Below are 27,149 nucleotides of genomic sequence, written 5' to 3' on the forward strand. Positions count from 1 at the left end.
GGAAGGAACGTTGGTGGCGCTATCAAAAGCTAGCCAGCACCGCAAGAATAGCTGGGTTACATTGAGATACCTGGACCGATTAACGGTATCCGGTGGTGGGGCCTTCGACGGACAAGGAGAAATTGCTTGGCAGCGGAAGAGCTGTGGCGGCGGATGCAAGAAAGCACTTCCAGTTGTAAGAAAATCCGAACGCTACTTTACTAACGGTCATTCATAGGCCCGTTCATGGCAGTAATACTAACTACGTTTTCTCTGCGTAACTGTTCTATCAAAACTGTATCAGAACCTAAGGTTTGACTTCGTCACCAACAGCATAGTCAAGGACGTGACATCCATAGATAGCAAGCAGTTCCACGTGAATCTCCTCGGCAGCAAAAACCTTACCTTCCAGCGATTTTCGGTGAAAGCGCCGGGGCATAGTCCCAACACGGATGGAATTCACATTGGACGGCCGGAGGAGATCAACATTATTAATTCAAACATTATCACCGGTGATGATTGCATCTCCATTGGCCGGGGGAGCAGGCAAGTATGAATCACAAACGTAAGGTGCGGACACGGGCATGGCATTAGTATTGGAAGTTTAGGAAAGTACGAGAAGAAAGAACCTGTGTCTGGAATTTTTGTGAAGAATTGCACAATATACGACACCGACAATGGCGTGAGAATTAAGACTTGGCCCGCATTGCATGGTGGCAGTGTGTCGAATATCCAGTTCGAGGATATCGTCATGCAAAACGTCAGCAATCCCATCATAATAGATCAAATGTACTGCCCGCATAACGAATGCAATCGCAAGGTAACTTTTCAATTTTTATTTTTTCATAACAAGAAGGAGAATTTCTATATATGGGTGTGTTACAATTATGCTAAAATATTGCGACTTTTTGCAGATGCCATCAAAAGTTAAAATAAGCGACGTCATCTTCAAGAATATTCGAGGATCGTCAAGAACGCCCACAGCCGTTCAATTGACATGCAGCAGCAGCGTACCATGCAAAAACGTTGAACTTTCTAACGTTAACCTCCAGTACACCGGATCTAAGGGTCCTGCAAAATCTATTTGTACAAATGTTAAGCCTAAGATTATAGGAAAGTTGATTTCGAGAGGATGTTAATGCACTCACTTGTTGATTCTTAATTTAAACGGAGAATGTTTCTCATTTGTCTGACGCACAGTATAGTAATTTTACAAGACTATCATTACACTTTTTAAATTTAAATGAACATAGTCAGATATGATTTCAATTTAGCTCTATCCAAAATAGAAAATCAATTTAAAAAATTTACCTATTAAACAATGTGCTTCATTTTACTTAAACAAATATAAAAGCTCACCAATTACTGAATATATCAATTGATATTAAAAGATATATTAAAAGAAAATCAATTGATATTAAATACTATATAAATACTTCTTTAAGTCCTCTATTTCTATTTGAAAAGTTAATCAACATATAAAACTTGGAATGCAAGATGAAATAATAAAAGATATATTATTGAATGAACTTAGTAATTTAATAGTATCAAAATTCAAAATTAAAACGCGCTGTAAATTATGTTGCGGTGTTAAAATTCAACTATATCAAAGTTCAAGATGATACTTTTTAATTGAAACGCTATAATTTGAAATTAATAAATTTGATATAATGGAATTTATTTTCCTGTAGTCATGGGCTTAGCATTATAATTCAAAATTCATTTTCCTTTTCAATTAAAATAATGCTGTTCAAAAATATATATCAGGTTGTTCTAAATATTTATCCTTTCGCTTTTCTAGCATAATTTATTTTCCTAACAAACCATTTATCCGTGATCGGCTATGTAACTGTGCTGATTCTTTTTTCAATTCTTTATTCATTTATTCAAGAAGTATTTATTTGTTTCGGGAAAAAGGAGAAATATATATACATATATCCCGTTGTGAAGAGATGAAGTCTCATATTAAGATGTTCGGAGATTATTATTGTGAATTTCTTTCTTTCTTTTCCTTTTCTTTTTTTTTTCTTTTTTATATTTGTGTTCCATTATAAATAAATAATTAAAATCGAAGCTGAGCATATTTTCGACGCTAAAATCAAGTACACGTAAAATAATACGATGCGCCTTCAGGTACCAAAGGAGAAAAGACGGAATAACGGCCTGTTAGTTCTTTTTTTCTTTTTCTGTTTTCCTCTTTTCATGTTGCACTGTACTTGTCAAAATTTTGTCCTACATGCACGCGTGAGGAAATGAATTGCGGGTGCGGTCTCCGGGCTCGTTTCGCGTCCAATACGTCCAGAATATTGTGGGAGAACGAAGAGGTTGTTGCATAAGTTATAAAGGGTTCCAATATAAAAGAATATGTTAGAGAGAAATGCGGAAGTTGTAGTTTTTAGTTGCAGGTTAGCGTACGTAGGCTTTTTTTTTTTAAGCTCAAAACATTTAACGCAAAACAAAAAGGAAAAACAGAAAACGGGATGTATGAAAATGCTACAGCCTGTAATAAACTTTGAGTAAATTAAACGAGCCGCCTGAAATATAAAAGGCCTTATAGAGGAGGAGAAATGCACAAACATTTAGAAATCAATATAGGCTGTAGATATCGAAAGAGAGGAAGCGCCTTGAAAAGAGAGATATGGGTTCCAAGGTACATGTGTGCGCAGCATATTTGGTGTTACTGTTTGCCTTTACCAGCGGAGCTCAGCCCAATACCTTTGATGTCACAAAATATGGTGCGAAGGAGGGGTCGGATATCACTAAGGTATGAAAGTAAACTCGGTTCTCGATATCGCGACGGTATTTCCTAGATTATTGCTGTCAGGTCTTTCATTGTCGTTTTCGTTTTTAGGCTTTACTGAGTGCGTGGAAGGGGGCTTGTGGAGCAGCGGGTTCCGGTAAAGTCGTGATACCAAAAGGGAAGTACTCATTAGGCGTGGTGGATTTGCTAGGCCCTTGCAAGGGTGCCATGCATCTTCAAGTGGAAGGAACGTTGGTGGCGCCAGCAAAAGCTAGCCAGCACCGCAAGACTAGCTGGGTTACATTGAGATACCTGGACCGATTAACGGTATCCGGTGGTGGGGCCTTCGACGGACAAGGAGAAATTGCTTGGCAGCGGAAGAGCTGTGGCGGCGGATGCAAGAAAGCACTTCCAGTTGTAAGAAAATCCGAACGCTACTTTACTGACGGTCATTCATAGGCCTGTTCATGGCAGTAATACTAACTATGTTTTCTCTGCGTAACTGTTCTATCAAAACTGTATCAGAACCTAAGGTTTGACTTCGTCACCAACAGCATAGTCGAGGACGTAACATCCATAGATAGCAAGCAGTTCCACGTCAATCTCCTCGGCAGTAAAAACCTTACCTTCCAGCGATTTTCGGTGAAAGCGCCGGGGCATAGTCCCAACACGGATGGAATTCACATTGGACGGTCGGAGGAGATCAACATTATTAATTCAAACATTATCATCGGTGATGATTGCATCTCCATTGGCCGGGGGAGCAGGCAAGTACGAATCACAAACGTAAGGTACGGACACGGGCATGTCATTAGTATTGGAAGTTTAGGAAAGTACGAGAAGTAAGAACCTGTGTCTGGAATTTATGTGAAGAATTGCAAAATATACGACACCGACAATGGCGTGAGAATTAAGACTTGGCCCGCATTGCATGGTGGCAGTGTGTCGAATATCCAGTTCGAGGATATCGTCATGCAAAACGTCAGCAATCCCATCATTATAGATCAAATGTACTGCCCGCATAACGAATGCAATCGCGAGGTAACTTTTCAATTTTTATTTTTTCATAACAAGAAGGAGAATTTATATATATGGGTGTGTTACAATTATGCTAAAATATTGCGACTTTTTGCAGATGCCATCAAAAGTTAAAATAAGCGACGTCATCTTCAAGAATATTCGAGGATCGTCAAGAACTCCCACAGCCGTTCAATTGACATGCAGCAGCAGCGTACCATGCAAGAACGTTGAACTTTCTAACGTTAACCTCCAGTACACCGGATCTAAGGGTCCTGCAAAATCTATTTGTACAAATGTTAAGCCTAAGATTATAGGAAAGTTGATTCCGAGAGGATGTTAATGCACTCACTTGTTGAATCTTAATTTAAACGGAGAATGTTTCTCATTTGTCTGATGCACAGTATAGTAATTTTACAAGACTATCATTACACTTTTTAAATTTAAATGAACATAGTCAGATATGATTTCAATTTAGCTCTATCCAAAATAGAAAATCAATTTAAAAAATTTACCTATTAAACAATGTGCTTCATTTTACTTAAACAAATATAAAAGCTCACCAATTACTTAATATATCAATTGATATTAAAAGATATATTAAAAGAAAATCAATTGATATTAAATACTATATAAATACTTCTTTAAGTCCACTATTTCTATTTGAAAAGTTAATCAACATATAAAACTTGGAATGCAAGATGAAATAATAAAAGATATATTACTTAATGAACTTAGTAATTTAATAGTGTCAAAATTCAAAATTAAAACGCGCTGTAAATTATTTTGCGGTGTTAAAATTCAACTATATCAAAGTTCAAGATGATACTTTTTAATTGAAACGCTATAATTTGAAATTAATAAATTTGATATAATGGAATTCATTTTCCTGTAGTCATAGGCTTAGCATTATAATTCAAAATTCATTTTCCTTTTCAATTAAAATAATGTTGTTCAAAAATATATATCAGGTTGTTCTAAATATTTATCCTTTCGCTTTTCTAGCATAATTTATTTTCCTAATAAACCATTTATCCGTGATCGGCTATGTAACTGTGCTGATTCTTTTTTCAATTCTTTATTCATTTATTCAAGAAGTATTTATTTGTTTCGGGAAAAAGGAGAAATATATATACATATATCCCGTTGTGAAGAGATGAAGTCTCATATTAAGATGTTCGGAGATTATTATTGTGAATTTCTTTCTTTCTTTTCCTTTTCTTTTTTTTTCTTTTTTTATATTTGCGTTCCATTATAAACAAATAATTAAAATCGAAGCTGAGCATATTTTCGACGCTAAAATCAAGTACACGTAAAATAATACGATGCGCCTTCAGGTACCAAAGGAGAAAAGACGGAATAACGGCCTGTTAGTTCTTTTTTTCTTTTTCTGTTTTCCTCTTTTCATGTTGCACTGTACTTGTCAAAATTTTGTCCTACATGGACGCGTGAGGAAATGAATTGCGGGTGCGGTCTCCGGGCTCGTTTCGCGTCCAATACGTCCAGAATATTGTGGGAGAACGAAGAGGTTGTTGCATAAGTTATAAAGGGTTCCAATATAAAAGAATATGTTAGAGAGAAATGCGGAAGTTGTAGTTTTTAGTTGCAGGTTAGCGTACGTAGGCTTTTTTTTTTTTAAGCTCAAAACATTTAACGCAAAACAAAAAGGAAAAACATAAAACGGGATGTATGAAAATGCTACAGCCTGTAATAAACCTTGAGTAAATTAAACGAGCCGCCTGAAATATAAAAGGCCTTACAGAGGAGGAGAAATGCACAAACATTTAGAAATCAATATAGGCTATAGATATCGAAAGAGAGGAAGCGCCTTGAAAAGAGAGATATGGGTTCCTATTAAAGATAAAGACTAACTATAACAGTTTTATCTATTTGTAACTTGAGTTATAGCTGTATACTTATCTTGTATTTAGTTAATGATAAGGGTTAGAGTTGTGATAAGGTTTAGAGTCATGATAAGGTTAGAGTTGTGATAAGATTTAGAGTTATGATAAGGTTTATAGTTGGTTGAGATAATATTTGTTATTCATATAATCTGTATCAAACTCAACCACTGGTATATACTATATAAATGTATTCTATACAGAAATACAAATACATAGAATTCTCAATATCATAAATCTTCTATATGGTATCAGAGCCGCAATCTGCTCTCACGAGTTTTCTGATCCAATTTTCTTTTAATTAATGGCTTTGTCATCCAATACCGTCATTCAATTAAATGCTCCAACGCATTTTTCAATTAAACTTACTCCGGAGAATTTTCCTGTTTGGAGAAAACAGATCCAATCAACCTTAATTGGTCTTGATTTACTTGATTTTATTGATGGTTCACGGGTTGCACCATCACAATTTCTTTCTGAAAAAGACAAAACAGCCAACTCAGCTTTCGCCTTATGGTTTCGACAAGATCAAATTTTGATCAGTGCTCTTTTAGGAAGTTGTTCCGATACTATTCAACCCTTGATTTCTTCAGCCAATACTGCCAAAGAAGCATGGGATCGGCTTCACCAGAGTTTTGCTAATGTTTCTCGTTCTAGAATTCTGTCCTTAAAAACTAAATTAGCACAGAACTCTAAGGGAACCAAACCGATTGCTATTTTTCTCAATGAGATGAGGGCTATTGCAGATGAGCTTGCTCTTACCCAGAATCCGGTGAGTGATGATGACTTAATTGTTTATATTATCACGCGATTGGGAGATGATTACAGTCCCATAGTTGCTGCGTTAAAAGTTCGTGAAACCCCAATAACCTTTTCTGATCTCTTTGAAAAACTTACTGATCATGAACGATCCCTACAAGAAAAAGATTTCACAACTGTTTCAGCTACGTCACAAGTGATTGCTACTGTCAATTACACTCAACGTTCTGGAGGGCGTTCACACAATCAGAATGGCAATTATAATCGATCTCCATAAAACTCCAATTATTCTGGAAATCGACGTGGTGGTCGTGGTTCTTACTCTGGTGGTCGAGGTCGAGGTTCTTATCGACCTGATGTGGTATGTCAATTTTGTGAATATACTGGGCATACTACTGCTGAATGTCGCAAATTGGCTCGCTTTCTTAAGGAGAATAATATGTCTTTGAAGACTGATACCTCGCATTCTTCAGCACCGATACCTGCAGTTAATGTTACTTCTTCTATGGCTGCTTCTTCTCCACAACAATGGTTGTTTGATAGCGGAGCTTCTCATCATGTTGTGTCGAATCCAGCTTCTTTGCAAAGCTATTCTGACTATGGAGGTCCTGAGGAAGTACAACTTGGTGATGGTAAAACGCTTGCTGTATCACATACTGGTTTTGTGCAAATTCCTACTTACTCTAAGAATTTATCATTGCCTAATGTGTTATGCGTGCCTAATCTGCGCAAGAATTTGGTCTCAATTGCTAAGTTGTGTCACACTAATCATGTTTCTGTGGAATTTTTTCCATCTTATTTTGTTGTGAAGGATCTGTACACGGGGGCGTCTCTACTACGGGGAGAGAACATTGATGATATCTACTGTGCAAGTTTTTCCAGAGTTAATTCTCAACGTTCTCAGCTGAATGTTACTACTCGGTGTCTGTCTTTGCTTTCTGAATGGCATCACAAGCTTGGTCATGAATACTCCTATGTCTACAGGAGACAAGCTCATCTTAAATGATGGTTCTAGTTCGACTGATTCCACCGTATATCGCCAAATTGTTGGATCTCTTCAATATTTGGCAATTACGCGTCCTGATGTTTCTTTTGCAGTGAATCGGCTGTCACAATTTATGCATGCACCGACGCAAACTCATCTTCAAGCACTGAAACGTGTTTTGCGATATCTTAAAGGAACCATACATTATGGCTTATTTCTCAATCGAAATTCCACTCATACTCTGTCTGCCTTCTCTGATTCTGATTGGGGTGGTGTCCTTGATAATGGGCGGTCTACAACAGCTTATGTTCTATATCTTGGTTCTAATATTATATCCTGGAAATCTAGTCGCCAAAAGACTGTCTCCCGATCTTCTACAGAGGCTGAGTACAAAGCCTTAGCCAATGCTGCAGCAGAGGTATTTTGGGTTCAAAGTTTATTACAAGATTTGGGAGTACCAATATCACAACCACCAGTCCTTCATTGTGATAATCTTGGTGCGACTTACTTCTACGCCAATCCAATCTATCATACTAGGATGAAGCATCTTGCACTGGATTACCATTTTGTTCGCGAGAAAATTAATGCTGGACAGTTAAGGGTTCTTCACATAAGTTCAAAAGATCAAGTTGCTGATGTGCTTACAAAGGCTTTGGGAAGAACTCAGTTTTGTTACTTTAGAACCAAGATTGGAGTCTCCGATGGCGCCTCAATCTTGCGGGGGCGTATTAAAGATAAAGACTAACTATAACAGTTTTATCTATTTGTAACTTGAGTTATAGCTGTATACTTATCTTGTATTTAGTTAATTGTAACAACCCGGAAACCGGTACCCTCTTTGTAACGGCCCAAACTGCTCGGCACTAGGATCCAGATCGGCTTAAGGCCGCCTAGACCCGTAGTAAGCCTGCTATGAACTCTGTGTACCTGTTAAAATCCCATACATGATCCGACTGGACTATTAACTGTTAAAACTTTTCTTAAAACCAACCAGACTTAACCTTTAAAACACTCTCTGGAGGTCCATGCATATGAACCAAAATACTCAGATATACTAATCTGAGCTAGCCCTCAGGCTATCTATAACACACCAGTGATGCTTTACCAAGTAACCTCCATACCCTATGCGCTCTGCAGCATAGAACCCACTCTGTAAGGGTCAGCATATCATAAGTTAACTTGGCTACCATAGAGTCACAGGAATCAAACCTGGTCTTCTCTAATGGTCTACTCTGTGGATCACAGGAATCAAACCTGGTCTTTCCTTTGCACTGGTCTTGGGTCAAAGGATTTAAGCCCTATCTTCCCTCACAGTTATCATTCACTGGGTTTTTGAAACACAACATATATTAAACCTGGTCTGACTCATTTCTCATCAAGAAGTAAAACTGGATACATGCATATACAAGGGATAAACAAACACTAGGCAAAGCACATTCTAAACCATCTCATACTGACTTACTAGCTATTACATGCCTTTACATATATTTCTTTAAGTTACATCATGTCCATACTAGTCTATTACACACATACTGAAGTCAACACTCTGATGCTTTTGACTTCCCAGCTAACCCTGTACCTGCAAAACTGGGATTAAGGGAAAGGGATGAGCTTCTAAAGCCCAGTGAGTAGAAACACTGAAAATAGTTCATTCATACACATCTTTTATGAAAATGCAACATAACTCATATAGTCCACATCATTGATTGGACATGACAGCAAAACTCCCTCGACGGGCTATTGATGTCGCCTGGGTCCAATCATCTGGAATTAGACATGACCTCAAAACTCCCTCTAAGGGCTATTGATGTCGCCTTGGTCCAATTCCCACTATCACTGAATAAGGCAATGCAACAACTTCGTGATTCTAATGCAATCATCCTAATACATATCATGGCATCCATGATGCATGAACTATGCTACAAGCATTCTGTTTCTTTAAGAAAAGGATTAAGTTTAGTTCTACTCACCTCTGCTCCTCAAGCAGAACACTGAACTGACGCTGTAACCACGACTACTGGTGACCTCCTCGATCTCTCGGGTCCACTCCTACACAAATGGACTCGAATGAGGCGTCAAACATACTCTTATTCACTCACAATCAACTTCCCAAAATCCCTCTAAAAGCTCATAGAACAATCACATAAAGCATGCAAAAGAACAGCTAGACAGAACACATTCGGCGGCAGCTTCGGCGGCCGAATGTCCTGTCCAGAGCCGAAACTCACATACTTTCGGCAGCCGAAGCTCTCCTTTCGGCGGCCGAACCCTTTCGGGGGCAAGGTTCGGGGGTCACAACACACTCCAGAGACGAAAGTCTCTAACCTTCGGCGGCACCTTCGGCGGCCGAAACCCCTAAACAGAGCCGAACCTTAACACACTCGGGGGCAAGCTGTGGCAGCCTAAGCCACCATGTAAGAGGTTCGGCGGCCGAATGCTCCTTCGGCTGCCGAACCTGAGTTCTTCAAGAACTCAGCTTCACCCGCAACCTAGCTCCTCCATCCTTTTCACCTCTCTAAACATGCATAACACAACTCCTCCACACACATATACTCAAGTATATGAACAAAGGGGTCTAAAACTAACTTACAACCCCAACAAAACAACAAACATAACACATAGACAAGCTTGCATGCATAACTCATCAATAACTAAACTTAAACCCTATACATGCCACTCTACCCTTAACCTCTTTCAAAGCTGGTAGAAATCATTAAAACAAGTTTAAAGACTTCCCTTACCTCTTGAAAACAGAAGAGGAACAGCCAACTCAGCAACTCCTCTTCACCTATTACCAAAACCTCACTTTTCTCTCTTTTTTCTCCAAAACGTTCAACCCCTTTGCAAATGACCAAACCCTCTGCATGAGCTGATTAAAGCTTGCAGATGAGTCAAGGGAGACGTGGCCAAACCTCTGGTCATGATCTGGAGGTGAACACCTGGCCAAACCACGGACTGAGGAGTGTGCACAACTAACCGACCACCTCAGCTTCGGCTGCCGAAACTGCATGCAAAACCATGCAACTTTCGGGGGCCGAACATAACCTTCGGGGGCCGAACATTGGGCACTTTCGGCGGCCGAATTTAACATTCGGGGGCCGAATCCTGGCAGAAACTCCTTAGGCCAATTCTCCTCACACCTTAACTCTTTTCTGAATCAAACCTTTGAAACACTTAAAACCCTTTTAGAAAACCTTCACTCTTACCCTTCTAGAATCTCTGACATTCCGGAATTCTTACCGGATGGTAAGAATTCTGATGCCTGAACTAGCCGGGTATTACATTAATGATAAGGGTTAGAGTTGTGATAAGGTTTAGAGTCATGATAAGGTTAGAGTTGTGATAAGATTTAGAGTTATGATAAGGTTTATAGTTGGTTGAGATAATATTTGTTATTCATATAATCTGTATCAAACTCAACCACTGGTATATACTATATAAATGTATTCTATACAGAAATACAAATACATAGAATTCTCAATATCATAAATCTTCTATAGTTCCAAGGTACATGTGTGCGCAGCATATTTGGTGTTACTGTTTGCCTTTACTAGCGGAGCTCAGCCCAATACCTTTGATGTCACAAAATATGGTGCGAAGGAGGGGTCGAATATCACTAAGGTTTGAAAGTAAACTCGGTTCTCGATATCGCGACGGTATTTCCTAGATTATTGCTGTCAGGTCTTTCATTGCCGTTTTCGTTTTTAGGCTTTACTGAGTGCGTGGAAGGGGGCTTGTGGAGCAGCGGGTTCCAGCAAAGTCGTGATACCAAAAGGGAAGTACTCATTAGGCGTGGTGGATTTGCTAGGCCCTTGCAAGGGTGCCATGCATCTTCAAGTGGAAGGAATGTTGGTGGCGCCAGCAAAAGCTAGCCAGCACCGCAAGAATAGCTGGGTTACATTGAGATACCTGGACCGATTAACGGTATCCGGTGGTGGGGCCTTCGACGGACAAGGAGAAATTGCTTGGCAGCAGAAGAGCTGTGGCGGCGGATGCAAGAAAGCACTTCCAGTTGTAAGAAAATCCGAACGCTACTTTACTGACAGTCATTCATAGGCCCGTTCATGGCAGTAATACTAACTACGTTTTCTCTGCGTAACTGTTCTATCAAAACTGTATCAGAACCTAAGGTTTGACTTCGTCACCAACAGCATAGTCGAGGACATGACATCCATAGATAGCAAGCAGTTCCACGTCAATCTCCTCGGCAGCAAAAACCTTACCTTCCAGCGATTTTCGGTGAAAGCGCCAGGGCATAGTCCCAACACAGATGGAATTCACATTGGACGGTCGGAGAAGATCAACATTATTAATTCAAACACTATCACCGGTGATGATTGCATCTCCATTGGCCGGGGGAGCAGGCAAGTACGAATCACAAACGTAAGGAGCGGACACGGGCATGGCATTAGTATTGGAAGTTTAGGAAAGTACGAGAAGGAAGAACCTGTGTCTGGAATTTATGTGAAGAATTGCACAATATACGACACCGACAATGGCGTGAGAATTAAGACTTGGCCCGCATTGCATGGTGGCAGTGTGTCGAATATCCAGTTCGAGGATATCGTCATGCAAAACGTCAGCAATCCCATCATTATAGATCAAATGTACTGCCCGCATAACGAATGCAATCGCAAGGTAACTTTTCAATTTTTATTTTTTCATAACAAGAAGGAGAATTTATATATATGGGTGTGTTACAATTATGCTAAAATATTGCGACTTTTTGCAGATGCCATCAAAAGTTAAAATAAGCGACGTCATCTTCAAGAATATTTGAGGATCGTCAAGAACGCCCACAGCCGTTTAATTGACATGCAGCAGCAGCGTACCATGCAAGAACGTTGAACTTTCTAACGTTAACCTCCAGTACACCGGATCTAAGGGTCCTGCAAAATCTATTTATACAAATGTTAAGCCTAAGATTATAGGAAAGTTGATTCCGAGAGGATGTTAATGCACTCACTTGTTGATTCTTAATTTAAACGGAGAATGTTTCTCATTTGTCTGATGCACAGTATAGTAATTTTACAAGACTATTATTACACTTTTTTAAATTTAAATGAACATAGTCAGATATGATTTCAATTTAGCTCTATCCAAAATAGAAAATCAATTTAAAAAATTTACCTATTAAACAATGTGCTTCATTTTACTTAAACAAATATAAAAGCTCACCAATTACTGAATATATCAATTGATATTAAATTATATATTAAAAGAAAATCAATTGATATTAAATACTATGTAAATACTTCTTTAAGTCCTCTATTTCTATTTGAAAAGTTAATCAACATATAAAACTTGGAATGCAAGATGAAATAATAAAAGATATATTATTGAATGAACTTAGTAATTTAATAGTGTCAAAATTCAAAATTAAAACGCGCTGTAAATTATGTTGCGGTGTTAAAATTCAACTATATCAAAGTTCAAGATGATACTTTTTAATTGAAACGCTATAATTTGAAATTAATAAATTTGATATAATGGAATTTATTTTCCTGTAGTCATAGGCTTAGCATTATAATTCAAAATTCATTTTCCTTTTCAATTAAAATAATTCTGTTCAAAAATATATATCAGGTTGTTCTAAATATTTATCCTTTCGCTTTTCTAGCATAATTTATTTTCCTAATAAACCATTTATCCGTGATCGGCTATGTAACTGTGCTGATTCTTTTTTCAATTCTTTATTCATTTATTCAAGAAGTATTTATTTGTTTCGGGAAAAAGGAGAAATATATATACATATATCTCGTTGTGAAGAGATGAAGTCTCATATTAAGTTGTTCAGAGATTATTATTGTGAATTTCTTTCTTTCTTTTCCTTTTCTTTTTTTTTTCTTTTTTATATTTGCGTTCCATTATAAATAAGTAATTAAAATCGAAGCTGAGCATATTTTCGACGCTAAAATCAAGAACACGTAATGCGCCTTCAGGTACCAAAGGAGAAAAGACGGAATAACGGCCTGTTAGTTCTTTTTTTCTTTTTCTGTTTTCCTATTTTCATGTTGCACTGTACTTGTCAAAATTTTGTCCTACATGCACGCGTGAGGAAATGAATTGCGGGTGCGGTCTCCGGGCACGTTTCGCGTCCAATACGTCCAGAATATTGTGGGAGAACGAAGAGGTTGTTGCATAAGTTATAAAGGGTTCCAATATAAAAGAATATGTTAGAGAGAAATACGGAAGTTGTAGTTTTTAGTTGCAGGTTAGCGTACGTAGGCTTTTTTTTTAAGCTCAAAACATTTAACGCAAAACAAAAAGGAAAAACAGAAAACGGGATGTACGAAAATGCTACAGCCTGAAATAAACCTTGAGTAAATTAAACGAGTCGCCTGAAATATAAAAGGCCTTACAGAGGAGGAGAAATGCACAAACATTTAGAAATCAATATAGGCTGTAGATATCGAAAGAGAGGAAGCGCCTTGAAAAGAGAGATATGGGTTCCAAGGTACATGTGTGCGCAGCATATTTGGTGTTACTGTTTGCCTTTACCAGCAGAGCTCAGCCCAAAACCTTTGATGTCACAAAATATGGTACGAATGAGGGGTCGGATATCACTAAGGTATGAAAGTAAACTCGGTTCTCGATATCGCGACGGTATTTCCTAGATTATTGCTGTCAGGTCTTTCATTGCCGTTTTCGTTTTTAGGCTTTACTGAGTGCGTGGAAGGGGGCTTGTGGAGCAGCGGGTTCCGGCAAAGTCGTGATACCAAAAGGGAAGTACTCATTAGGCGTGGTGGATTTGCTAGGCCCTTGCAAGGGTGCCATGCATCTTCAAGTGGAAGGAACGTTGGTGGCGCCAGCAAAAGCTAGCCAGCACCGCAAGAATAGCTGGGTTACATTGAGATACCTGGACCGATTAACGGTATCCGGTGGTGGCGCCTTCGACGGACAAGGAGAAATTGCTTGGAAACGGAGGAGCTGTGGCGGCGGATGCAAGAAAGCACTTTCAGTTGTAAGAAAATCCGAACGCTACTTTACTAACGGTCATTCATAGGCCCGTTCATGGCAGTAATACTAACTACGTTTTCTCTGCATAACTGTTCTATCAAAACTGTATCAGAACCTAAGGTTTGACTTCATCACCAACAGCATAGTCGAGGACGTGACATCCATAGATAGCAAGCAGTTCCACATCAATCTCCTCGGCAGCAAAAACCTTACCTTCCAGCGATTTTCGGTGAAAGCGCCGGGGCATAGTCCCAACATGGATGGAATTCACATTGGACAGTCGGAGGAGATCAATATTATTAATTCAAACATTATCACCGGTGATGATTGCATCTCTATTGGCCGGGGGAGCAGGCAAGTACGAATCACAAACGTAAGGTGCAGACACGGGCATGGCATTAGTATTGGAAGTTTAGGAAAGTACGAGAAGGAAGAACCTGTGTCTGGAATTTATGTGAAGAATTGCACAATATACGACACCGACAATGGCATGAGAATTAAGACTTGGCCCGCATTGCATGGTGGCAGTGTGTCGAATATCCAGTTCGAGGATATCGTCATGCAAAACGTCAGCAATCCCATCATTATAGATCAAATGTACTGCCCGCATAACGAATGCAATCGCAAGGTAACTTTTCAATTTTTATTTTTTCATAACAAGAAGGAGAATTTATATATATGGGTGTGTTACAATTATGCTAAAATATTGCGACTTTTTGCAGATGCCATCAAAAGTTAAAATAAGCGACGTCATCTTCAAGAATATTCGAGGATCGTCAAGAATGCCCACAGCCGTTCAATTGACATGCAGCAACAGCGTACCATGCAAGAACGTTGAACTTTCTAACGTTAACCTCCAGTACACCGAATCTAAGGTTCCTGCAAAATCTATTTGTACAAATGTTAAGCCTAAGATTATAGGAAAGTTGATTCCGAGAGGATGTTAATGCACTCACTTGTTGATTCTTAATTTAAACGGAGAATGTTTCTCATTTGTCTGACGCACAGTATAGTAATTTTACAAGACTATCATTACACTTTTTAAATTTAAATGAACATAGTCAGATATGATTTCAATTTAGCTCTATCCAAAATAGAAAATCAATTTAAAAAATTTACCTATTAAACAATGTGCTTCATTTTACTTAAACAAATATAAAAGCTCACCAATTACTGAATATATCAATTGATATTAAAAGATATATTAAAAGAAAATCAATTGATATTAAATACTATATAAATACTTCTTTAAGTCCTCTATTTCTATTTGAAAAGTTAATCAACATATAAAACTTGGAATGCAAGATGAAATAATAAAAGATATATTATTGAATGAACTTAGTAATTTAATAGTGTCAAAATTCAAAATTAAAACGCGCTGTAAATTATGTTGCGGTGTTAAAATTCAACTATATCAAAGTTAAAGATGATACTTTTTAATTGAAACGCTATAATTTGAAATTAATAAATTTGATATAATGGAATTTATTTTCCTGTAGTCATAGGCTTAGCATTATAATTCAAAATTCATTTTCCTTTTCAATTAAAATAATGCTGTTCAAAAATATATATCAGGTTGTTCTAAATATTTATCCTTTCGCTTTTCTAGCATAATTTATTTTCCTAATAAACCATTTATCAGTGATCGGCTATGTAACTGTGCTGATTCTTTTTTCAATTCTTTATTCATTTATTCAAGAAGTATTTATTTGTTTCGGGAAAAAGGAGAAATATATATACATATATCCCGTTGTGAAGAGATGAAGTCTCATATTAAGATGTTCGGAGATTATTATTGTGAATTTCTTTCTTTATTTTCCTTTTCTTTTTTTTTCTTTTTTATATTTGCGTTCCATTATAAATAAATAATTAAATTCGAAGCTGAGCATATTTTCGACGCTAAAATCAAGTACACGTAAAATAATACGATGCGCCTTCAGGTACCAAAGGAGAAAAGACGGAATAACGGCCTGTTAGTTCTTTTTTTGTTTTTCTATTTTCCTATTTTCATGTTGCACTGTACTTGTCAAAATTTTGTCCTACATGCACGCGTGAGGAAATGAATTGCGGGTACGGTCTCTGGCCTCGTTTCGCGTCCAATACGTCCAGAATATTGTGGGAGAACGAAGAGGTTGTTGCATAAGTTATAAAGGGTTCCAATATAAAAGAATATGTTAGAGAGAAATGTGGAAGTTGTAGTTTTTAGTTGCAGGTTAGCGTACGTAGGCTTGTTTTTTTTAAGCTCAAAACATTTAACGCAAAACAAAAAGGAAAAACAGAAAACGGGATGTATGAAAATGCTACGGCCTGTAATAAACCTTCAGTAAATTAAACAAGCCGCCTGAAATATAAAAGGCCTTACAGAGGAGGAGAAATGCACAAACATTTAGAAATCAATATAGGCTGTAAATATCGAAAGAGAGGAAGCGCCTTGAAAAGAGAGATATGGGTTCCAAGGTACATGTGTGCGCAGCATATTTGGTGTTACTGTTTGCCTTTACCAGCGGAGCTCAGCCCAATACCTTTGATGTCACAAAATATGGTGCGAAGGAGGGGTCAGATATCACTAAGGTATGAAAGTAAACTCGGTTCTCGATATCGCGACGGTATTTCCTAGATTATTGTTGTCAGGTCTTTCATTGCCGTTTTCGTTTTTAGGCTTTACTGAGTGCGTGGAAGGGGGCTTGTGGAGCAGCGGGTTCCGGCAAAGTCGTGATACCAAAAGGGAAGTACTCGTTAGGCGTGGTGGAATTGCTAGGCCCTTGCAAGGGTGCCATGCATCTTCAAGTGGAAGGAACGTTGGTGGCGCCAGCAAAATCTAGCCAGCACCGCAAGAATAGCTGGGTTACATTTAGATACCTGGACCGATTAACGGTATCCGGTGGTGGGGCCTTCGACGGACAAGGAGAAATTGCTTGGCAGCGGAAGAGCTGTGGCGGCGGATGCAAGAAAGCACTTCCAGTTGTAAGAAAATCCGAACGCTACTTTACTAATGGTCATTCATAGGCCCGTTCATGGCAGTAATACTAACTATGTTTTCTCTGCGTAACTGTTCTATCAAAACTGTATCAGAACCTAAGGTTTGAATTCGTCACCAACAGCATAGTCGAGGACGTGACATCCATAGATAGCAAGCAGTTCCACGTCAATCTCCTCGGCAGCAAAAACCTTACGTTCCAGCGATTTTCGGTGAAAGCGCCGGGGCATAGTCCCAACACGGATGGAATTCACATTAAACGGTCGGAGGAGATCAACATTATTAATTCAAACATTATCACCGGTGATGATTGCATCTCCATTGGCCGGGGGAGCAGGCGAGTACGAATCACAAACGTAAGGTGCGGACACGGGCATGGCATTAGTATTGGAAGTTTAGGAAAGTACGAGAAGGAAGAACCTGTGTCTGGAATTTATGTGAAGAATTGCACAATATACGACACCGACAATGGCGTGAGAATTAAGACTTGGCCCGCATTGCATGGTGGCAGTGTGTCGAATATCCAGTTCGAGGATATCGTCATGCAAAACGTCAGCAATCCCATCATTATAGATCAAATGTACTGCCCGCATAACGAATGCAATCGCAAGGTAACTTCTCAATTTTTATTTTTTCATAACAAGAAGGAGAATTTATATATATGGGTGTGTTACAATTATGCTAAAATATTGCGACTTTTTGCAGATGCCATCAAAAGTTAAAATAAGCGACGTCATTTTCAAGAATATTCGAGGATCGTCAAGAACGCCCACAGCCGTTCAATTGACATGCAGCAGCAGCGTACCATGCATGAACGTTGAACTTTCTAACGTTAACCTCCAGTACACCGGATCTAAGGGTCCTGCAAAATCTATTTGTACAAATGTTAAGCCTAAGATTATAGGAAAGTTGATTCCGAGAGGATGTTAATGCACTCACTTTTGATTCTTAATTTAAACGGAGAATGTTTCTCATTTGTCTGACGCACAGTATAGTAATTTTACAAGACTATCATTACACTTTTTAAATTTAAATGAACATAGTCAGATATGATTTCAATTTAGCTCTATCCAAAATAGAAAATCAATTTAAAAAATTTACCTATTAAACAATGTGCTTCATTTTACTTAAACAAATATAAAAGCTCACCAATTACTGAATATATCAATTGATATTAAAAGATATATTAAAAGAAAATCAATTGATATTAAATACTATATAAATACTTCTTTAAGTCCTCTATTTCTATTTGAAAAGTTAATCAACATATAAAACTTGGAATGCAAGATGAAATAATAAAAGATATATTATTGAATGAACTTAGTAATTTAATAGTGTCAAAATTCAAAATTAAAACGCGCTGTAAATTATGTTGCGGTGTTAAAATTCAACTATATCAAAGTTCAAGATGATATTTTTAATTGAAACGCTATAATTTGAAATTAATAAATTTGATATAATAAAATTTATTTTCCTGTAGTCATAGGCTTAGCATTATAATTCAAAATTCATTTTCCTTTTCAATTAAAATAATGCTGTTCAAAAATATATATCAGGTTGTTCTAAATATTTATCCTTTCGCTTTTCTAGCATAATTTATTTTCCTAATAAACCATTTATCCGTGATCGGCTATGTAACTGTGCTGATTCTTTTTTCAATTCTTTATTCATTTATTCAAGAAGTATTTATTTGTTTCGGAAAAAAGGAGAAATATATATACATATATCCCATTGTGAAGAGATGAAGTCTCATATTAAGATGTTCTTATTATTGTGAATTTCTTTCTTTCTTTTCCTTTTCTTTTTTTTTCTTTTTTATATTTGCGTTCCATTATAAATAAATAATTAAAATCGAAGCTGAGCATATTTTCGACGCTAAAATCAAGTACACGTAAAATAATACGATGCGCCTTCAGGTACCAAAGGAGAAAAGACGGAATAACGGCCTGTTAGTTCTTTTTTTATTTTTCTGTTTTCCTCTTTTCATGTTGCACTGTACTTGTCAAAATTTTGTTCTACATGCACGCGTGAGGAAATGAATTGCGGGTGCGGTCTCCGGGCTCGTTTCGCGTCCAATACGTCCAGAATATTGTGGGAGAACGAAGAGATTGTTGCATAAGTTATAAAGGGTTCCAATATAAAAGAATATGTTAGAGAGAAATGCGGAAGTTGTAGTTTTTAGTTGCAGGTTAGCGTACGTAGGCTTTTTTTTTTAAGCTCAAAACATTTAACGCAAAACAAAAAGGAAAAACAGAAAACGGGATGTATGAAAATGCTACAGCCTGTAATAAACCTTGAGTAAATTAAACGAGCCGCCTGAAATATAAAAGGCCTTACAGAGGAGGAGAAATGCACAAACATTTAGAAATCAATATAGGCTGTAGATATCGAAAGAGACGAAGCGCCTTGAAAAGAGAGATATGGGTTCCAAGGTACATGTGTGCGCAGCATATTTGGTGTTACTGTTTGCCTTTACCAGCGGAGCTCAGCCCAATACCTTTGATGTCACAAAATATGGTGTGAAGGAGGGGTCGGATATCACTAAGGTATGAAAGTAAACTCGGTTCTCGATATCGCGACTGTATTTCCTAGATTATTGCTGTCAGGTCTTTCATTGCCGTTTTCGTTTTTAGGCTTTACTGAGTGCGTGGAAGGGGGCTTGTGGAGCAGTGGGTTCCGGCAAAGTCGTGATACCAAAAGGGAAGTACTCGTTAGGCGTGGTGGATTTGCTAGGCCCTTGCAAGGGTGCCATGCATCTTCAAGTGGAAGGAACGTTGGTGGCGCCAGCAAAAGCTAGCTAGCACCGCAAGAATAGCTGGGTTACATTGAGATACATGGACCGATTAACGGTATCCAGTGGTGGGGCCTTCGACGGACAAGGAGAAATTGCTTGGCAGCGGAAGAGCTGTGGCGGCGGATGCAAGAAAGCACTTCCAGTTGTAAGAAAATCCAAACGCTACTTTACTAACGGTCATTCATAGGCCCGTTCATGGCAGTAATACTAACTACGTTTTCTCTGCGTAACTGTTCTATCAAAACTGTATCAGAACCTAAGGTTTGACTTCGTCACTAACAGCATAGTCGAGGACGTGACATCCATAGATAGCAAGCAGTTCCACGTCAATCTCCTCGGCAGCAAAAACCTTACCTTCCAGCGATTTTCGGTGAAAGCGCCGGGGCATAGTCCCAACACGGATGGAATTCACATTGGACGGTCGGAGGAGATCAACATTATTGATTCAAACATTATGACCGGTGATGATTGCATCTCCATTGGCCGGGGGAGCAGGCAAGTACGAATCACAAACGTAAGGTGCGGACACGGGCATGGCATTAGTATTGGAAGTTTAGGAAAGTACGAGAAGGAAGAACCTGTGTCTGGAATTTATGTGAAGAATTGGACAATATACGACAACGACAATGGTGTGAGAATTAAGACTTGGCCCGCATTGCATGGTGGCAGTGTGTCGAATGTCCAGTTCGAGGATATCGTCATGCAAAACGTCAGCAATCCCATCATTATAGATCAAATGTACTGCCCGCATAACGAATGCAATCGCAAGGTAACTTTTCAATTTTTATTTTTTCACAACAATAAGGAGAATTTATAAATATGGGTGTGTTACAATTATGCTAAAATATTGCGACTTTTTGCAGATGCCATCAAAAGTTAAAATAAGCGACGTCATCTTCAAGAATATACGAGGATCGTCAAGAACGCCCACAGCCGTTCAATTGACATGCAGCAGCAGCGTACCATGCAAGAACGTTGAACTTTCTAACGTTAACCTCCAGTACACCGGATCTAAGGGTCCTGCAAAATCTATTTGTACAAATGTTAAGCCTAAGATTATAGGAAAATTGATTCCGAGAGGATGTTAATGCACTCACTTGTTGATTCTTAATTGAAACGGAGAATGATTCTCATTTGTCTGACGCACAGTATAGTAATTTTACAAGACTATCATTACGCTTTTTAAGTTTAAATGAACATTGTCAGATATGATTTCAATTTAGCTCTATCCAAAATAGAAAATCAATGTAAAAAATTTACCTATTAAACAATGTGCTTCATTTTACTTAAACAAATATAAAAGCTCACCAATTACTGAATATATCAATTGATATTAAAAGATATATTAAAAGAAAATCAATTGATATTAAATACTATATAAATACTTCTTTAAGTCCTCTATTTCTATTTGAAAAGTTAATCAACATATAAAACTTGGAATGCAAGATGAAATAATAAAAGATATATTATTGAATGAACTTAGTAATTTAATAGTGTCAAAATTCAAAATTAAAACGCGCTGTAAATTATGTTGCGGTGTTAAAATTCAACTATATCAAAGTTCAAGATGATACTTTTTAATTGAAACGCTATAATTTGAAATTAATAAATTTGATATAATGGAATTTATTTTCCTGTAGTCATGGGCTTAGCATTATAATTCAAAATTCATTTTCCTTTTCAATTAAAATAATGCTGTTCAAAAATATATATCAGGTTGTTCTAAATATTTATCCTTTCGCTTTTCTAGCATAATTTATTTTCCTAATAAACCATTTATCCGTGATCGGCTATGTAACTGTGCTAATTCTTTTTTCAATTCTTTATTCATTTATTCAAGAAGTATTTATTTGTTTCGGGAAAAAGGAGAAATATATATACATATATCCTGTTGTGAAGAGATGAAGTCTCATATTAAGATGTTCGGAGATTATTATTGTGAATTTCTTTCTTTCTTTTCCTTTTCTTTTTTTTTTCTTTTTTATATTTGCGTTCCATTATAAATAAATAATTAAAATCGAAGCTGAGTATATTTTCGACGCTAAAATTAAGTACACGTAAAATAATACGATGCGCCGTCAGGTACCAAAGGAGAAAAGACGGAATAACGGCCTGTTAGTTCTTTTTTTCTTTTTCTGTTTTCCTCTTTTCATGTTGCACTGTACTTGTCAAAATTTTGTCCTACATGCACGCGTGAGGAAATGAATTGCGGGTGCGGTCTCCGGGCTCGTTTCGCGTCCAATACGTCCAGAATATTGTGGGAGAACGAAGAGGTTGTTGCATAAGTTATAAAGGGTTCCAATATAAAAGAATATGTTAGAGAGAAATGCGGAAGTTGTAGTTTTTAGTTGCAGGTTAGCGTACGTAGGCTTTTTTTTTTTAAGCTCAAAACATTTAAAGCACAACAAAAAGGAAAACGAGATGTATGAAAATGCTACAGCCTGTAATAAACCTTGAGTAAATTAAACGAGCCGCCTGAAATATAAAAGGCCTTACAGAGGAGGATAAATGCACAAACATTTAGAAATCAATATAGGCTGTAGATATCGAAAGAGAGGAAGCGCCTTGAAAAGAGAGATATGGGGTCCAAGGTACATGTGTGCGCAGCATATTTGGTGTTACTGTTCGCCTTTACCAGCGGAGCTCAGCCCAATACCTTTGATGTCTCAAAATATGGTGCGAAGGAGGGGTCGGATATCACTAAGGTATGAAAGTAAACTCGGTTCTCGATATCGCGACGGTATTTCCTAGATTATTGCTGTCAGGTCTTTCATTGCCATTTTCGTTTTTAGACTTTACTGAGTGCGTGGAAGGGGGCTTGTGCAGCAGCGGGTTCCGGCAAAGTCGTGATACCAAAAGGGAAGTACTCATTAGGCGTGGTGGATTTGTTAGGCACTTGCAAGGGTGCCATGCATCTTCAAGTGGAAGGAACGTTGGTGGCGCCAGAAAAAGCTAGCCAGCACCGCAAGAATAGGTGGGTTACATTGAGATACATGGACCGATTAACGGTATCCGGTGGTGGGGCCTTCGACGGACAAGGAGAAATTGCTTGGCAGCGGAAGAGCTGTGGCGGCGGATGCAAGAAAGCACTTCCAGTTGTAAGAAAATCCGAACGCTACTTTACTAACGGTCATTCATAGGCCCGTTCATGGCAATAATACTAACTACGTTTTCTCTGCGTAACTGTTCTATCAAAACTGTATCAGAACCTAACGTTTGACTTCGTCACCAACAGCATAGTCGAGGACGTGACATCCATAGATAGCAAGCAGTTCCACGTCAATCTCCTCGGCAGCAAAAACCTTACCTTCCAGCGATTTTCGGTGAAAGCGCCGGGGCATAGTCCCAACACGGATGGAATTCACATTGGACGGTCGGAGGAGATCAACATTATTGATTCAAACATTATGACCGGTGATGATTGCATCTCCATTGGCCGGGGGAGCAGGCAAGTACGAATCACAAACGTAAGGTGCGGACACGGGCATGGCATTAGTATTGGAAGTTCAGGAAAGTACGAGAAGGAAGAACCTGTGTCTGGAATTTATGTGAAGAATTGCACAATATACGACACCGACAATGGCATGAGAATTAAGACTTGGCCCGCATTGCATGGTGGCAGTGTGTCGAATATCCAGTTCGAGGATATCGTCATGCAAAACGTCAGCAATCCCATCATTATAGATCAAATGTATTGCCCGCATAACGAATGCAATCGCAAGGTAACTTTTCAATTTTTATTTTTTCACAACAAGAAGGAGAATTTATATATATGGGTGTGTTACAATTATGCTAAAATATTGCGACTTTTTGCAGATGCCATCAAAAGTTAAAATAAGCGACGTTATCTTCAAGAATATTCGAGGATCGTCAAGAACGCCCACAGCCGTTCAATTGACATGCAGCAGCAGCGTACCATGCAAGAACGTTGAACTTTCTAACGTTAACCTCCAGTACACCGGATCTAAGGGTCCTGCAAAATCTATTTGTACAAATGTTAAGCCTAAGATTATAGGAAAGTTGATTCCGAGAGGATGTTAATGCACTCACTTGTTGATTCTTAATTTAAACGGAGAATGTTTCTCATTTGTCTGACGCACAGTATAGTAATTTTACAAGACTATCATTACACTTTTTAAATTTAAATGAACATAGTCAGATATGATTTCAATTTAGCTCTATCCAAAATAGAAAATCAATTTAAAAAATTTACCTATTAAACAATGTGCTTCATTTTACTTAAACAAATATAAAAGCTCACCAATTACTGAATATATCAATTGATATTAAAAGATATATTAAAAGAAAATCAATTGATATTAAATACTATATAAATACTTCTTTAAGTCCTCTATTTCTATTTGAAAAGTTAATCAACATATAAAACTTGGAATGCAAGATGAAATAATAAAAGATATATTATTGAATGAACTTAGTAATTTAATAGTGTCAAAATTCAAAATTAAAACGCGCTGTAAATTATGTTGCGGTGTTAAAATTCAACTATATCAAAGTTCAAGATGATACTTTTTAATTGAAACGCTATAATTTGAAATTAATAAATTTGATATAATGGAATTTATTTTCCTGTAGTCATGGGCTTAGCATTATAATTCAAAATTCATTTTCCTTTTCAATTAAAATAATGCGGTTCAAAAATATATATCAGGTTGTTCTACATATTTATCCTTTCGCTTTTCTAGCATAATTTATTTTCCTAATAAACCATTTATCCGTGATCGGCTATGTAACTGTGCTGATTCTTTTTTCAATTCTTTATTCATTTATTCAAGAAGTATTTATTTGTTTCGGGAAAAAGGAGAAATATATATACATATATCCCGTTGTGAAGAGATGAAGTCTCATATTAAGATGTTCGGAGATTATTATTGTGAATTTCTTTCTTTCTTTTCCTTTTCTTTTTTTTTATTTTTTATATTTGCGTTCCATTATAAATAAATAATTAAAATCGAAGCTGAGCATATTTTCGACGCTAAAATCAAGTACACGTAAAATAATACGATGCGCCTTCAGGTACCAAAGGAGAAAAGACGGAATAACGGCCTGTTAGTTCTTCTTTTCTTTTTCTGTTTTCCTCTTTTCATGTTGCACTGTACTTGTCAAAATTTTGTCCTACATGCACGCGTGAGGAAATGAATTGCGGGTGCGGTCTCCGGGCTCGTTTCGTGTCCAATACGTCCAGAATATTGTGGGAGAACGAAGAGGTTGTTGCATAAGTTATAAAGGGTTCCAATATAAAAGAATATGTTAGAGAGAAATGCGGAAGTTGTAGTTTTTAGTTGCAGGTTAGCGTACGTAGGCTTTTTTTTTTTAAGCTCAAAACATTTAACGCAAAACAAAAAGGAAAAACAGAAAACGGGATGTATGAAAATGCTATAGCCTGTAATAAACCTTGAGTAAATTAAACGAGCCGCCTAAATATAAAAGGCCTTACAGAGGAGGAGAAATGCACAAACATTTAGAAATCAATATAGGCTGTAGATATCGAAAGAGAGGAAGCGCCTTGAAAAGAGAGATATGGGTTCCAAGGTACATGTGTGCGCAGCATATTTGGTGTTACTGTTCGCCTTTACCAGCGGAGCTCAGCCCAATACCTTTGATGTCACAAAATATGGTGCGAAGGAGGGGTCGGATATCACTAAGGTATGAAAGTAAACTCGGTTCTCGATATCGCGACGGTATTTCCTAGATTATTGCTGTCAGGTCTTTCATTGCCATTTTCGTTTTTAGGCTTTACTGAGTGCGTGGAAGGGGGCTTGTGGAGCAGCGGGTTCCGGCAAAGTCGTGATACCAAAAGGGAAGTACTCATTAGGCGTGGTGGATTTGCTAGGCCCTTGCAAGGGTGCCATGCATCTTCAAGTGGAAGGAACGTTGGTGGCGCCAGCAAAAGCTAGCCAGCACCGCAAGAATAGCTGGGTTACATTGAGATACCTGGACCGATTAACGGTATCCGGTGGTGGGGCCTTCGACGGACAAGGAGAAATTGCTTGGCAGCGGAAGAGCTGTGGCGGCGGATGCAAGAAAGCACTTCCAGTTGTAAGAAAATCCGAACGCTACTTTACTAACGGTCATTCATAGGCCCGTTCATGGCAATAATACTAACTACGTTTTCTCTGCGTAACTGTTCTATCAAAACTGTATCAGAACCTAACGTTTGACTTCGTCACCAACAGCATAGTCGAGGACGTGACATCCATAGATAGCAAGCAGTTCCACGTCAATCTCCTCGGCAGCAAAAACCTTACCTTCCAGCGATTTTCGGTGAAAGCGCCGGGGCATAGTCCCAACACGGATGGAATTCACATTGGACGGTCGGAGGAGATCAACATTATTGATTCAAACATTATGACCGGTGATGATTGCATCTCCATTGGCCGGGGGAGCAGGCAAGTACGAATCACAAACGTAAGGTGCGGACACGGGCATGGCATTAGTATTGGAAGTTCAGGAAAGTACGAGAAGGAAGAACCTGTGTCTGGAATTTATGTGAAGAATTGCACAATATACGACACCGACAATGGCATGAGAATTAAGACTTGGCCCGCATTGCATGGTGGCAGTGTGTCGAATATCCAGTTCGAGGATATCGTCATGCAAAACGTCAGCAATCCCATCATTATAGATCAAATGTATTGCCCGCATAACGAATGCAATCGCAAGGTAACTTTTCAATTTTTATTTTTTTCACAACAAGAAGGAGAATTTATATATATGGGTGTGTTACAATTATGCTAAAATATTGCGACTTTTTGCAGATGCCATCAAAAGTTAAAATAAGCGACGTTATCTTCAAGAATATTCGAGGATCGTCAAGAACGCCCACAGCCGTTCAATTGACATGCAGCAGCAGCGTACCATGCAAGAACGTTGAACTTTCTAACGTTAACCTCCAGTACACCGGATCTAAGGGTCCTGCAAAATCTATTTGTACAAATGTTAAGCCTAAGATTATAGGAAAGTTGATTCCGAGAGGATGTTAATGCACTCACTTGTTGATTCTTAATTTAAACGGAGAA

The sequence above is a fragment of the Manihot esculenta genome, chromosome 17, assembly GCF_001659605.2.
Source record: "Manihot esculenta cultivar AM560-2 chromosome 17, M.esculenta_v8, whole genome shotgun sequence".
Classification (NCBI taxonomy): domain Eukaryota; kingdom Viridiplantae; phylum Streptophyta; class Magnoliopsida; order Malpighiales; family Euphorbiaceae; genus Manihot; species Manihot esculenta.